A 14,195-nucleotide genomic window follows, 5' to 3' on the forward strand; every position below is an offset into this window, starting at 1 on the left:
GGGGGAGACAATATACCAACAGATAAAAGGAGGATTTCCTTCACATGATAGTAAATACACTCACATACACACATATACAACTTTAGAAAGAGTTTTTTCTAATAAATTCAATTTCCATTTTAGAAACCAGAATCTGTTTTATCTATACACAAGCAATTACTCAGTTTATCATTTTCCAAATCACACACGCACACACACACACACACAAAAACATTCTCCTGAATGGTTTATATTCAACAACTGCAAAAGTAGTGATTTTACAGCAGCCATATTTTGTGCCTAGTCAGAAGCATTTGGGGTGACTGTAACGTAACCAGGTCAGAACCAGCACAAGGTGTACCAGTGTAATCAGAGAATCAAGCAAAGGGAAAAGCAGATAGCAGGGCGTCTTAAGTATAGCAATACAAACACCATACAGGACTCTCCTCTCATTTACCACACAAGCTGCTCAGCTAGTTTCAGTAAATCAACGTTATTTTGCTCCTAGGGAAAAGATCTCTTCCACTGTTTCACTGTCTTAACTGTGAAAGGAGCTGTGAACTTGTCCTTTGCCATATTTCTGTTACCTGCCAAAGAATGATAACTTGGCAGAAATATTGTGATGGCTATTAAAACATTATAACAATCTTTGTGTTTAAAAAGGAATTGGCATAATTCTGAGAGAGATGACAGTACTGATTCTTTAAAAATAATTCACAATAATTATGATAATTCCTTAAATGTGTTATCACACAGTGGAAACAGTAAGAATCAAAGGAAACTGACAACACAGAATCTGAGAGAAAACACTTCTTGTAGAAGCAGAAATTTCTTAAGACAGTAAATAGCTATTTATTTTGGTCTTACCTGACGGCAGCTTGTTTAACCAAGAGTATGTCCTTTATGGAGGTAGTTTATCCTTTGAAGAACCCAGTGGCTTGTCCCACAGCCCAAGAGAGACTGGAGTCCTGGAAAACTATCCAACCCAAAAGAATACAGAGGAAAAAGCTTTTCCCACTTTCTTTCCTAGGACTGGCCAATAGCTGAAGTCATGCAGGAAACTGAGTAGAGAGAAGGGGAAAGAAAGCAGCTTCTTCTCCCTGAAATCCCGATCAGCAGAAATTGGAGGCTGTTGTATATCTCCCACCCAGACTTTTGTTTAAAAGTTTTTTCAACTGTTGCTAGGTGTTGTTGGGTTCTGAGATTAGATTTCTCGTCTTCTGCTCCCTTCACAACACTGTCGGAGCAATGACTTTGTTGAGGAGCTGAGCTCGCGCGTGCTATATTTAACCAGTGTTCTCAGCAAGTCAAGCCTGTCAACAGCTGAGAAGTTTGGAGCCGGCTTTACTCAGTTCCTCGGCAGCTGGGTTATCAGTGGATATAGCTCTGCTCACCCTGTAAAAGATTTCAGGGAAACCGGCAGACCCTTTTAAGGACTTCTGCTCATTACACAGAGGTAATTATTATTTGAAGCTCTTAAATACAAATTGTGATTTGAGACTTTAAATATGATGAAGAAATAGCAGTTGTCTTGAGCAGAGCAATTTACCAATGTGCAGTACTTTTCTCAATTAGGCATTCTCAGATAAATGTTCTTAAATTTAAAAAGCCTTTTTAAAATGTATCACAACTGTTGGGAAATTTCACAGAAAGTGATTGTTCCAGACAGTGTTTTACACTGGCGTTTTACTTTCATAGCTAGATGACCTACCCTGTCATATCAGACTTGATCAGTTTAAATACCTGAATGTTATTAAAATAAGGTTAACATAAAGGAATGTCTGTAATACTATGTTTTTGAAAGGAGTAAGGTTAAGAAGGAAAATCTTAGCATTCTCACTCAGGTCATTCATTCAAAGTAAGAAATGGAGAACCCTCCAGGAAAACCAGGGCTTGAAACACCTCTAGCTGTTGACAGACTTGCCTCATCATTAACCCTGCAGTCTCCAAAACCAGAGAAGGGTCACTTCTACTCTGCACTCTCACATGAAGAATGTCTGAAGATATTTTATTCTTATATCCTAAAATAGTATTAATCTGCCAAGATCTAGACTTATTTGAAAAAAAGTGTGCTAAACTAGTTTTGGGGACTATTTATTACATATGTAAGAGGCACTGAGAGAGATCCCTTTAGCACAGGTAAAGTAGGAAGGGACACACACACACACACACACACACGCACACACACGCCATTATTTGTTAACACACTAGAATACTGCCCTGACAAAAACCTCACTAACACCATTATAAAGGTTGGTCCCTTTCCTGATATCAGTTTATCAGTCTAATGATACTCTTTTTTTGACATGCAAACTGAAACTAGACCAAGGAGACATGTAAAGGCATGGATTTAATATTTTGAGCATTGTAAATTTGTGAGAAGTGCTCAATATGCTTGATAACACTTAACTTCTCTCTGGGAAAGGCTACCACTTTTCACAAGAGGGGTTTGTGTGTGTGTGTGTGTGTGTGTGTGTGTGTGTGTCTGTGTCCTTCTTTTTAAAACAATTACCCTCACCTCCAAGATTCACTGACACCCCCCATACCTCAACCCATTAGAAAACATCTTCGTTCTTCCCATCCCAGCCACCACACTAACAGTATTCATCCTTTACTCTTAATTTACTTACTACTATTCACATATAAAATTGCATTTGTTTGGATTCTTAGTCTTTCTGGGTCTAGGCCAAGCTTGATTTTTTAAAAAGGCTTCTATTAAGATGGAAGTGTTCTTATGTGAAATTAATTGACTCTTCTAGAACACTAATGGATCTCTTAGAAACAATCTATTCACAGTTCCTAAAAAGTGAATTCTGATAGGAGGTAGAAGTGTGTGACTGGGCTAGAACATGGTTCAGAATCACCACGAGAACTTTTAAAAATTACAAAGGGGTGTGGAGAGATTATTGTTTCAAAAATGTACATACCGCACACAACATAGCCCACCAGGTTGAGAACCATTTCACTGCAGAGGACTCCAGGAATGTATCATTTCACTCTTACTGAAAGTCCACATTAGGGGCACCTGGGTGGCTCAGTCAGTTAAGTGTCCAACTTCAGCTCAGGTCATGATCTCATGGTCTGTGAGTTCTGAGCCCCGTGTCAGGTTCTGTGCTGACAGCTCAGAGCCTGAAACCTGCTTCAGATTCTGTGTCTCCTTCTCTCCTCTGCCCTTCCCCTGCTCACGCTTTGTCTCTCTCAAAAATAAATAAACATTAAAAAAAAATTTTTTTTAAGTTCACATTATAGAAGCAGAGAACTTACAGCTCAAGCCAAGATAACTGAGAGGAAATAGCCCACTTTACCTTTATGGGCCTAGATAATTCCATCATGAGCATGAAAGCTATTTCCTCTCTAACTATCCAGATAATTAGGGTTCTCAGTGTTTTGTTTTGTTTTGTTTTTCTTTCGTGAAAATCTAGTCCTCCCACCATTGTTTTCTATAACACTTGGATTAGCAGTCCATTATTGCCATTAGTTTATTTTAAACAATGTGATCACAAGCAACAGCATACAGAGTATTTTATATAATTAGATACTGTTGCTACCTTCAAATTATGTTCTTTAATTATACTGGCACATGTGTTTGTTTAACTCAGTATTCCACGATAATCAGCCTCTCTTTCTCTATCTCACCCATGCACATGTGCACACATATATACACTTGGATTCTCTATCCCTCTTTATAAAGTGAAATTATTTTGAAAGCTTTCCTCAGGGAACAATTATTCAGACAAAAGAATTTCCTACATAATCCACAGAGGAAGTAGTGCCATTAAGAGCTATTAGAAATTTGTGTTTTGTATACAGTCAACAAGGAACTGATTTTTCAACACATATTGTTAATATATTACCGTTCAGCTGCACCTTTTTTCCACAGTCTTAAGTGTGAGCATTCTAAGAACATCTGATACTTAAAACTATAGCTGAATTTCCCAACTTCAAGAATGAGTCATGATAAAACTTTTTAACATGAAGAGAGGTTAATAATATCAATGAGAAAAAAGCAAATGAATTAAGAGAGTTGGCACATTATCTCTACATCCATTTCTAAAACCAAAGTTTACTGCATTGGTGCATTTAAAGAGGCACAGTGATTTTTTTTTTAAGTAAAAAATTAATCAGTTTAACATTTGCTTCAAAATGAAGTTCAGGGGTGGGGAGTTATGAGAGGAGTTTTCAAACAAACATCTCTGTTGACGTTTATTGCCTGGATATAAGACTTGAATATAAGCTCCCAGGTAGTAGAAAATGTTTCTTGTTTGTTCTTTACTGACTACTCAAGCACCACAATAAGTGTTCAATAAATAGGAATGATTGAATGAGAAAATGAACATATGAAGATGAAGAAAACTTAGAGCATATTATCCAAAACTTATGGAAAATGTTTCTAGGTTCTCTGGACACAGTTGGGTCATTATTACCTGCATATAAAAGTTATAGAAACAAATTCATAGATTGTGAATTATTTTGAATTTTGTTAAAATTTCAAGGGAAAGTTAATAGATGTCAGGATAATAATAAAAATGCTTATGTAACACTTAATATGTGCCAAGCACAGTTATAAGGGCTTAACATATATATAATAACCCATTACTTCCCACAATAACCCACTAAGTCAGGTATTATTATCCCCCATTTTACAGGCAAGAAAACTGAGGCATAGAGATATTAAGTAACTTGATCAAGGTTGCATGCAAATAAGTAGCAGAATCAGAATTTGAACCAGAGAGTCTGGTTCCAAAAATTTGTGTTCCTAACTACGTAACTGCCTCCTTACATTTAGTAGTCTGAGTATCCTGTTCTTGGCAATCACTGAGAGTCAAAAGATACAGGCTTTGCTATACCTGAATAAATATGCTTCTGGCCAAAAAAATATATTTAAAATTCTACAGCTCTGAGGCAGATAGAAAAAAAAATGGCATAACTACATGATCAGCATAGTAAAATGAAAGCTCATTGGAACTGAAGTCCTGTTGAATACCAGAGAAGAGAAAATTGGACTGAAAAGAAGATAATTGCTTTGAGAAAAAAAAAGCAAAAAATTGCTTGTCTATTTTTAAGCAAAGGATATGAGCTGTTCAGTATTCTCTCTAAAACAAACAATGCATGATGTTCTATGATGAATGAGTTCACTGCCTAATGAAATTCTAAAATTACATTCTAAGAATATAATTTTGGACTATCATTTGATGAGCAATTTTTAAATGTTTACGAGCTATGCATTCACAACCAAAACTTCTCAAAGCTGTAACCAACAATAAGAAAAAACATAAGATAATATGCGGGGATGAGGGGTGGCACCTGGGTGGCTCAGTTGGTTGAGTGTCCAACTTCGGTTCAGATCACAATCTCATGGTTCGTAAGTTCAAGCCCCACATCAGGCTCACTGCTGCTAGTGCAGAACCCACTTTGGATCCTCTGTCATGTCTCTCCGCCCCTCCCCCGCTTGCACTCTCTCAAAAATAAAAATTTTTTTTAGAAAGACAATATGGGTGATGGCAGGAGGAATCCTCATACATTAACTAGCTCTTTGATATCAGAATGATATTGTTTTATACTTGCTATAGTCAAGTTCTACAATTTAAAAATACTTGCATTTTCTATTAATATAGATATGCTTCTATTTAGATCTTATAAAACTTTAAAAGAAATAGTGCTATTACTTTGTAATATCTACACATATTCATAATAAAATAACTACGTTGTTCTGTTCATTTATAAAACCAATACTGTGTCACACCTACATTTATTCATAAAATATTCAATTAAATCATTTATCTTCCCAACAGCTTCAGAGAAAAGAGAGCCAAGACTAGGTTTTTAGGAAGTTATAAGATAATTATATTTTTGCATTTACATGAGCAAAGGAAGCATTTACATGCTTGTATTAGACATTTAAATCCTCACTTCCTGTTTATGTGCTTGAAATTGGGTGAACAGAATTTAATTCTGAAAGTTATTACAGGACCATATTCTGCAGACGTTGAAAGATTGCAAGCATCCTACTTTACAACAGAGTCAGCTAACACTATCCTGAGTGTATTTCCTTCTTCTTTCCTATTCCAGAGTCATTCCTCACTCATGTTCAATGCTTTAATTCTTAGTTGTAATAGACGACTAGACAATTTTCTACAAGTCTTCAAGAAATAGACTCTGAATTAGGAAACCAATGATTGGGCAGAGAACTATGAATAATAATGCACCTTTTTCCACAGAGCTTATGGGTTTGTATGTATACGCTACATAGATAAACTACAGTTAACTCTGCAAAACAGGCTGCCTTGAAAACACAGTGGTTAAGACCTCTGATTCTGGAGTCAGGCAAAACTAGTTTGAATTCAGACTCCATTATTTATTACCTGTGTGAACTTAGAAAATTACTTTATTTCACCTAAGACTACCTCTTCTGTAAGAGTAATAAAAGAATTTAAGACTATTTATAATAGCTGAACACTAGAAACTTTCTCTGAGTGCTTTCTACAATTGAATGGGTACATTATGATATAGTCAGATAATGGCATGCTAAACAGCAAGGAGAATGAACAGTCTACAACTATATGCAACAATATGGATAAATCTCTCAAACAAAATGTCAAATGAAAGAAACCAGACCCAAAGCAATACATTATATGAATGCATACACACCAAGTTCAAGAACAGGCAAAATAAATCTATGGTGTTAGAAGTTAGAATAGCAGTTACCCTTGGAAGGTGGGGACACAACTGGAAATGGGCACAAGGAAGGCTTCTGTGGCATTGGTAACATTCTATTTCTTGCTAGAATTTTTGTTTGTTATAATTTAATTAAAAAATTTTTTGTGTTATAATTTAATAAAAAGTATAAAATTAAACATTATTTAAAATACACAATATCTAAGAGTCCTTACCTGTTGAAATATTTACAGATGAAATAATATAGTGTCTTGGATTTACATGAAAACAATCCAGTGTGAGGAAAGGAAGGGAAGTGGTCAAGAGAATAATGAAACAAGATTGCCCATAAGTTGACAGCTATTGAAGCTGGGTAATAGGTGGTCATTACACTATTCTGTCTACTTTCATACAATTTCTTCAAAATAGTGCTTACTATAAATGTTACTTATTATTTTAATTATGAATATTAATATGGCTGTCATCTTAAAATATCTATACAAACTGAATTCTTTGAATCCAATCAAGTCTTTACATGGAAATCACCCAGCACCTGGGTGGCTCAGTTGGTTAAGAGTTCAACTCTTGATTTTAGCTCAGGCCATGATCTCACAGTTTGTGGGTTTGAGCCCCACATGGAGCTCTGCGCTGACAGCAAGGGAGCCTGCTTGGGATTCTATCTCCCTCTCTCTCTGCCCCTCCCCTGAGCACACATGCACTCTCTCTCTCTGTCTCTCTCAAAATAAATAAATAAATATATATATATATATTTTTTATATATATATAAAATATAAACATATATAACATATATATTATATATATAATATAAAATACATATATTTTATATTATATATATATATTTTTTAGTGGATTAAGAAAAAAAAGTAAGGAAACTAGGAAGGACTGCCTGAAGCAAATTAGTCTTAAAAACCACAGGGAGAATAGGCTTCATTCTTGCTTTTATCAGCAAAACTCATTAACATGTTATTCTATCTGATAATGAAAGAGAAAAATATCAAGAAATAAAGATGTCTAGGCAGCAAAAGCTGTGGGCCAACAGCTAACAAGCAGTTAGTAAGAGGAAATGTGATCACAAGGGTTCAACACTCAGGGTGAAAAGTTCAGGGTGAGAAATGCTCAGAAATACTTGAATTTAATATCCATTTTACAGCTGAGCAGGCCTTGTGTGCTTAATATTTGCATTCTTTACTTCTTTCATCTGAAAATGGGTCATCACTCACTTCCTGGGAGAGCTGAAACATTATAATCAGGGACAGGAAAATGAATATCTAAATAATGAAACAATGAAATAATCTAAAATTTCTGTGCCTCAAAGCTTTCCTTTTGGTCACCCATCTTCAGGACCATGAGGTAATTTAACTATATGAGGAAATGATGAAGAAAATTTTTTCAAAAGCCTAGTGTTCAGCGAGTATAAAATGAATGTAGAAATTGGAATCATTTGGGGCGCCTGGGTGGCGCAGTCGGTTAAGCGTCCGACTTCAGCCAGGTCAGGATCTCGCGGTCCGGGAGTTCGAGCCCCGCGTCGGGCTCTGGGCTGATGGCTCAGAGCCTGGAGCCTGTTTCCGATTCTGTGTCTCCCTCTCTCTCTGACCCTCCCCCGTTCATGCTCTGTCTCTCTCTGTCCCAAAAATAAATAAATGTTGAAAAAAAAATTAAAAAAAAAAAAAAAGAAATTGGAATCATTAGGTAGAGCAAAATAATAAAAAAGTGAATGAAAATTACAAAGCAGTAATTTTTTAAAAAATAAATTGAACTCTTTAAGACAATCACAGTATCCTTATTGACTCTTTAGCCATTAAAAATAACATTACAGGGGCGCCTGGGTGGCCCAGTTGGTTAAGCATCCGACTTTGGCTCAGGTCATGATCTCATGGTACATGAGTTTGAGCCCCGCATCAGGCTCTGTGCTGACAGCTGAGAGCCAGGAGCCTGCTTCAGATTCTGTGTCTCCCACTCGCTCTCTGCCCCTCTCCCACTCACACTCTGTCTCTTTCTCTCTCTCTCAAAAATAAATAAAAATTAAAAAAATGCTTTTAATAACATTACAGAATATTAAATTATTTAATGACTTGAAAGAAGCTCACTGAAAGTTAAGTGAAGATAGTAGTCAATAAATAGCATTAATGAATTAGTATTATTTCAATGGGGATATAGAAACAGGTAAATAAATATAGATATAGGTATTTCCTCATATACTATGCATATGTATTTCTACAGAAATATATAAATACACACATATATGTATATACATGTAAGTGTATATTTATATCTGTAATACATACCATAATACTTACATGGTTATCATCCATATATTTTCTAAAATTTTTAATTGACATTTTGTTTTTGTAGTAGGAAAATAAGATTATTTAAAATTATTTTTCACTGGAGTGGTTTTCCAATATTTTGCGGAGGTAGAAACATACAGACCTGTGTTTGGCCTGATTTCCCTTTCCTGTTATTATTCAGGAGTTCAGTGAATTTGCCTCAAGATAATGTAATAATTAAACAAACACAGCTGAATTTTGTCTGGTGTGAGTCTGGCATTCAGTTTCATTTATTAAATTCCTCTTAATATTTGCTCACAAGAAAAAGAAAAAGGTCATCTTTTCATGATTCTTCAAAATGAACGAGGGTTGCTCTGCTCTCCATGCTTTTTCTACTCTTTCATCCTTGCAAATGTTTTAATTCTTCATAACATTACATCACTATGCTTGCTTCTATAACTTTCTCCTCTGGCATTTTCCCTCTGAGCCATAGATTGTGTTTGGGTTCTTCCTGGAAATTCTGCAGAGTGCAGACATTCTGCATAGTGCAGAAAAGGGGAAATGTTTTCACCTTTAGGGCTTACCTGAGGAAAGTGTCCAGCCATTGTGCTGTTGTTGACTTTAAGTGATAGGGGATGGAGAAACACTTTTTGCACTCCCACAGCAATATCTGAAATACGACATCACTATCTGAGTATGTCTTATAGCAGAAAGAGCCCTGGGAAAAAAGAGACTTTTCTCTGACCTCAACTAGCAAGATAATTTTTAAGAATGACTTCATCTCTCTGAGCCTATTTCTTCAATTGTCAAATACAGATAATGGAGTTTAATCTACACACCCCACCACCATTCTGGACCTCCCACCACCGCCACCGCCACCTCGGCAACTGCCAGTCACAGTACATAAGAAGATGGGGAGCCAGTGTCACAGAGTGGGAATGAAGTGTGAGAAAAAAGAAAAGGCAACAGGCATTTGTGGGGCCCACTGCCAGCTAAAATTAATTATCTAAAATTATTTTTATTGCTTAAAATTATTTCTATTACCTAAAAATGTGTTACTTGTTATAACCTTTGTTTCAGATATAAACATCTTTTTTTTTACAAAACATAATTTATTGCTTAGGTTTTTATACATAATCCTAAACTATTAAAAACACTGTAAAAATTGCAAAAATAGGAAAGCAGGAATGTTTATTTTCAAAAATGCTGATTACAATAGTTGTAGTCTTGCTAAAGGGGAAACAATGTTATGGTTCCAGAGCCTAATTTTGCTCATTTATGCCAATAAATAGTATCCTCATCTTCTGGGTCTGGGTACATTTTAGAAATTCTGTCATCTTTAAAGCAAGTGCAGTTCAATGTAAATATGACTGACAGCATTTATCAGAAAATGAATACAGCATTATGGAAGCAATGGACATAAGCTACTCACCAAAACTATAAACCTCCAAATGTTTTCAGGTATAAATACATAGGTATAAAAACAAGGCTTTGAGGAGGGAGGTGACAGTGAGTGGTGACAGGAGCATAACTCATCCTAGTGGTGAGCCAGACCTGCAAACAAGAAGGCTAGTCCACTAGCTAGTCCAAGACACTAGACCACTTTCCTCAAGAAAATACGAATCCTGTGTTTGCCTTTGTGGGATTCAATCAAAATTTGCTATAGAATTTCAGTAATAAACAGGGAGCATGTGCTCTGTGTAAGGCATTCAGAAGCAATGGTTCTCAACAGAGAGTACCTTTGTCTCCCCAAGGACATTGAGCAATGTCTGGAGACACTTGGTTTTCACAACTGAGGGTTCTACTGGCATCCAGTGGGTAGAGGCCAATGATGCTGTTAAATATCCTCCAATGCACAGGACAACTGCCCAAAACAAAGAATTATCCAGCCATAGTGTCAATAGTGCCAAGGTTGGAACCCCTGCGTGCACTACAGGATAAAAAAAAAGAGTAACACAAACAAGAACCACCCTCAAGAGCTTAGTCTAGCAATGAAGATGAGGCAGATACACAGCAAAATGGACAAAACAAGAAAGCTCTAAGAAATATACAGAGGGACACCTGAGTGGCTTAGTCAGTTAAGCGTTGACTCTTGACTTTGGCTGAGGTCATGATGTTGTGGTTCATGGGTTCAAGCCCCACATTTCATCATCAATTCTTGATTTAGGCTCAGCTCATGATCTCATGGTTCATGGGTTTGAGCCTCACATTGGGCTCTAGGCTGATAATGAAGACCCTGCCTGGATTCTTTCTCTCCTCCTCTCTCTACCCCTCCCTGGCTCAAGCTCGTGCTCTCTTTCAAAATAAATAAATAAACCTTAAAAAAAAAAAAAACTCCCTTAAAAAAACAAAAAGAAATACACAGAGAAAAAATTACTTGTAGCTTCAGGGCTCAGGGAAAACTTTGAAAAATGATACTATAAGTATCTATCTTAACATCCCTAAAATAACTTAATTTTAAGGCACTATTAATTTTTATAATTCTTTTTTACATCAATAAAGATAAACTAACCACCAAATACTTATAGAAGACATCCTCTCTGTTCTTGAAAGTGTATTAAGTTCTCCAAAAAGACAAAGCTGAGTAAAACAGAGCCACTATTCTCTGGAACTCAGAGCGGAGTTACATCTCTAATTCCACATTAACATTATCAAGATTCATTCCTTCAGATATGTCATGAGTACCAATTATATATCAAACACTGTGTGGCACAGGACTTGAAACAGGCAAGTTTTCTGCCCTTGTAGAAATGCCATTTGGGGGAGGGGAAAAAAATCAGACCAACAAATGTATGATTTCAGTGTGTGATTTCTGTTTCCAAAAATACTGGAAAGTCCAAAAACCCTAAAAACCTCCCTATTAGAAAACACCTAGAAATTCTTGCTAAAATACCACCAACATGTTTTTTGAAACCTAGCTGAACATTAAAGAAGTTATGGAAAAGCTGTAAGGGCCAAAAACAAAAAGGGAAAAACAGAACAATGAGTATAAACTGACAGTGAGGTCCCTGAGGTCTGGGGAGGAGGAGGGCAATTAAGTCTCAGAAACCAGTAGATTTTGGTGACTAGGTAGGAATAGGACATGCAGCCTCAGGTCCCAGAGATTAGAATCTGAAACTGAGACCTCTGAATAAAGCTAAGACCCTTGGACTTAAAAAAAAAAAAAAAAAATTACAGACATAGGAAAATAAGAAGGAAACTTATCCATCTTGGCCTGACTCCAGATAAAGGCAAAAAATGGCCTATGCTAAGAATTCACTACCACAAACCAGGTTTTAGTAGGCTCGATGAGCAAATGTACACTCATGTTGTCTGAAAATCCCCAATCTAACATTTTAACATAAGAAGCCCTTAATAGGTAATCCCCACAGAATACCTAACAGTTAATGCATGCAGTCTATCCCTTATGACCAGCTGTATCTCTTCATAAAGCCCTGAGATTATACCTAGCAAATAAAACGTACTACGTAATCTTTGTCATGGGTTCTGCCTTCTAGGTAACCCAACTAAGTTAGGGACTCTTGTAAGAGAAGGCCTATTTGAGGAGCTGCTGTTCTACACTGAGACCTGAAGGATAAGAAGCCTATGCAAACTTTTGAGGGGAAGAGTCATCCAGTAGAGAGAACAGCATGCCCAAAGGCTCTGATGTGGAACAGAGCACAGAATCTTCAAGAAACATAAAGAAGGTAATGGCAGAGGGAAGTCTAGACAGATGCATGCCCAGTCATGTAGAACAGAGGTCTTAGGCTTGGACTCTGTTCACAGCTGTGTGTGTGTTTTCTTACATTAGTTGCCAAAGCTGAAAGTAAGCAGATATCACATAATAATTTCTGGATTTTCAAAAAATTCGAAATATCTGTCAGCAGTGGGCTTGTATTCTTACATAGCACCCCTCAGGTGGATCTACCTCCTCAAGGCAAGGTCTGTGACCTCATGTTTACCATTCATGTTTACCATCCCAACCCAGTCTTTTTCATTCACTTATGTTTCTGATTTAGTATCTATGGGAGTTTGAATTTATAGCTCCTAATTTGGGACTTCATAAGTTATGGTTAAAAAAAAATAATTGGGGCGTCTGGGTGGCTCTCAGTGGGTTGAGCAACAGAGCTCTCGATTTCGTCTCAGGTCATGATCTCACAGTTCATGGGATCAAGCCCCATGATGCACTGACAGCATGGAGCCTGCTTGGGATACTCTCTCTTCCTCTCTCTCTCTGCCCCTCCCCTGCTTGCACATGTGAGCTCTCTCTCTCTCTCTCTCAAAATGAATCAACAAACTTTAAAAAAGTTAGATCCTATTCTAAACCCTTTAAATAGTTTTAGCAAGGGAATGATATGATCTATTTACATATACTCCACTCATTGTAAAAATAAAAAATAAAAAAAAGCAAATAGACTGGAGAGAACCAAGAATGAAAAAGAGGATACAAATGAGGAGACAATTGCATGAATCTGGGTGAAAGATTACAGTGGCTTGAAATGGAATGCTGAGCAATGGAAATGGAGAGAAGTAGTTGGATTTAAAGTGTGCCTGGAATAAGAAAATACAGTATTTTTTGATAGATTCTATATTGAATGTGAGAGAGATAATCAAAAATGACTTGTACTATATTATAAAGAACTTGAGGCTTTTGTGGTCAACCACTGAAGGGACATTTACTGATAATCCTTAGTACATGGAGAACTTGTATTGTGGGGGGTACAAATAAAAGTAACTCAAATGCTTTTAAGGAGCTTGAATTCTATTAGTAGAAGTAGGATTGATGCAAATATATGTATTTATAAGTTATACAATGTAGTAGACAACTGTAACTATTAGAGTAATAGTAACATTCATTAAGGGTATATTACATACCCAGTACATACATCTCATTCAATACCACCTGGAATTAAGCACTATTGTCATTCCCATTTTATACATGGAAAAATAGAAACTCAGGGAAGTTGGGTAACTAGTACAGGATCATAGAGCTTGTAATTGGCAGAACTGACATTAGGACCCAAGTGGACTGACTCCACTAGGCATTTGTTTAATGAGTGCCCTAGACTGCTTTATATACCTTTAGTGGAGTCACAAAGTTACTTGGGTTACTGCAACTTAGATATGCAAAGAGAAATGTAACTCCTTTAACTTGGCTGAAATTGCTTCCTCAGAAGCCTCTATCAGTTGGATAGAGGAAAGGGAATTAAAGTGTCCTCAAGACTGTTTAAAACTTAGCTCCATTCAGTATTTGAAACAGTCTCTTAGGTAATGTTTTGACCTGTCTAGAAAAGA

General features: G+C 36.5%; 1 protein-coding gene across 3 annotated transcripts in view; it reads right to left on the reverse strand.

Moving 5' to 3' along the window:
* FILIP1 (filamin A interacting protein 1) overlaps positions 1-1,201 on the reverse strand; it is a 187,536-nt gene extending 186,335 nt beyond the window's left edge. For all 3 annotated transcript variants that reach the window (XM_030315859.1, XM_030315858.1, XM_030315856.1), the window contains exon 1: positions 847-1,201. The gene's annotated coding sequence lies outside the window, so the exon portion shown is untranslated. The remainder of the gene's footprint in view (positions 1-846) is intronic.
* Between the last annotated feature and the right edge of the window lie 12,994 nt (positions 1,202-14,195).

This window comes from Lynx canadensis, chromosome B2 (assembly GCF_007474595.2).
Source record: "Lynx canadensis isolate LIC74 chromosome B2, mLynCan4.pri.v2, whole genome shotgun sequence".
Classification (NCBI taxonomy): domain Eukaryota; kingdom Metazoa; phylum Chordata; class Mammalia; order Carnivora; family Felidae; genus Lynx; species Lynx canadensis.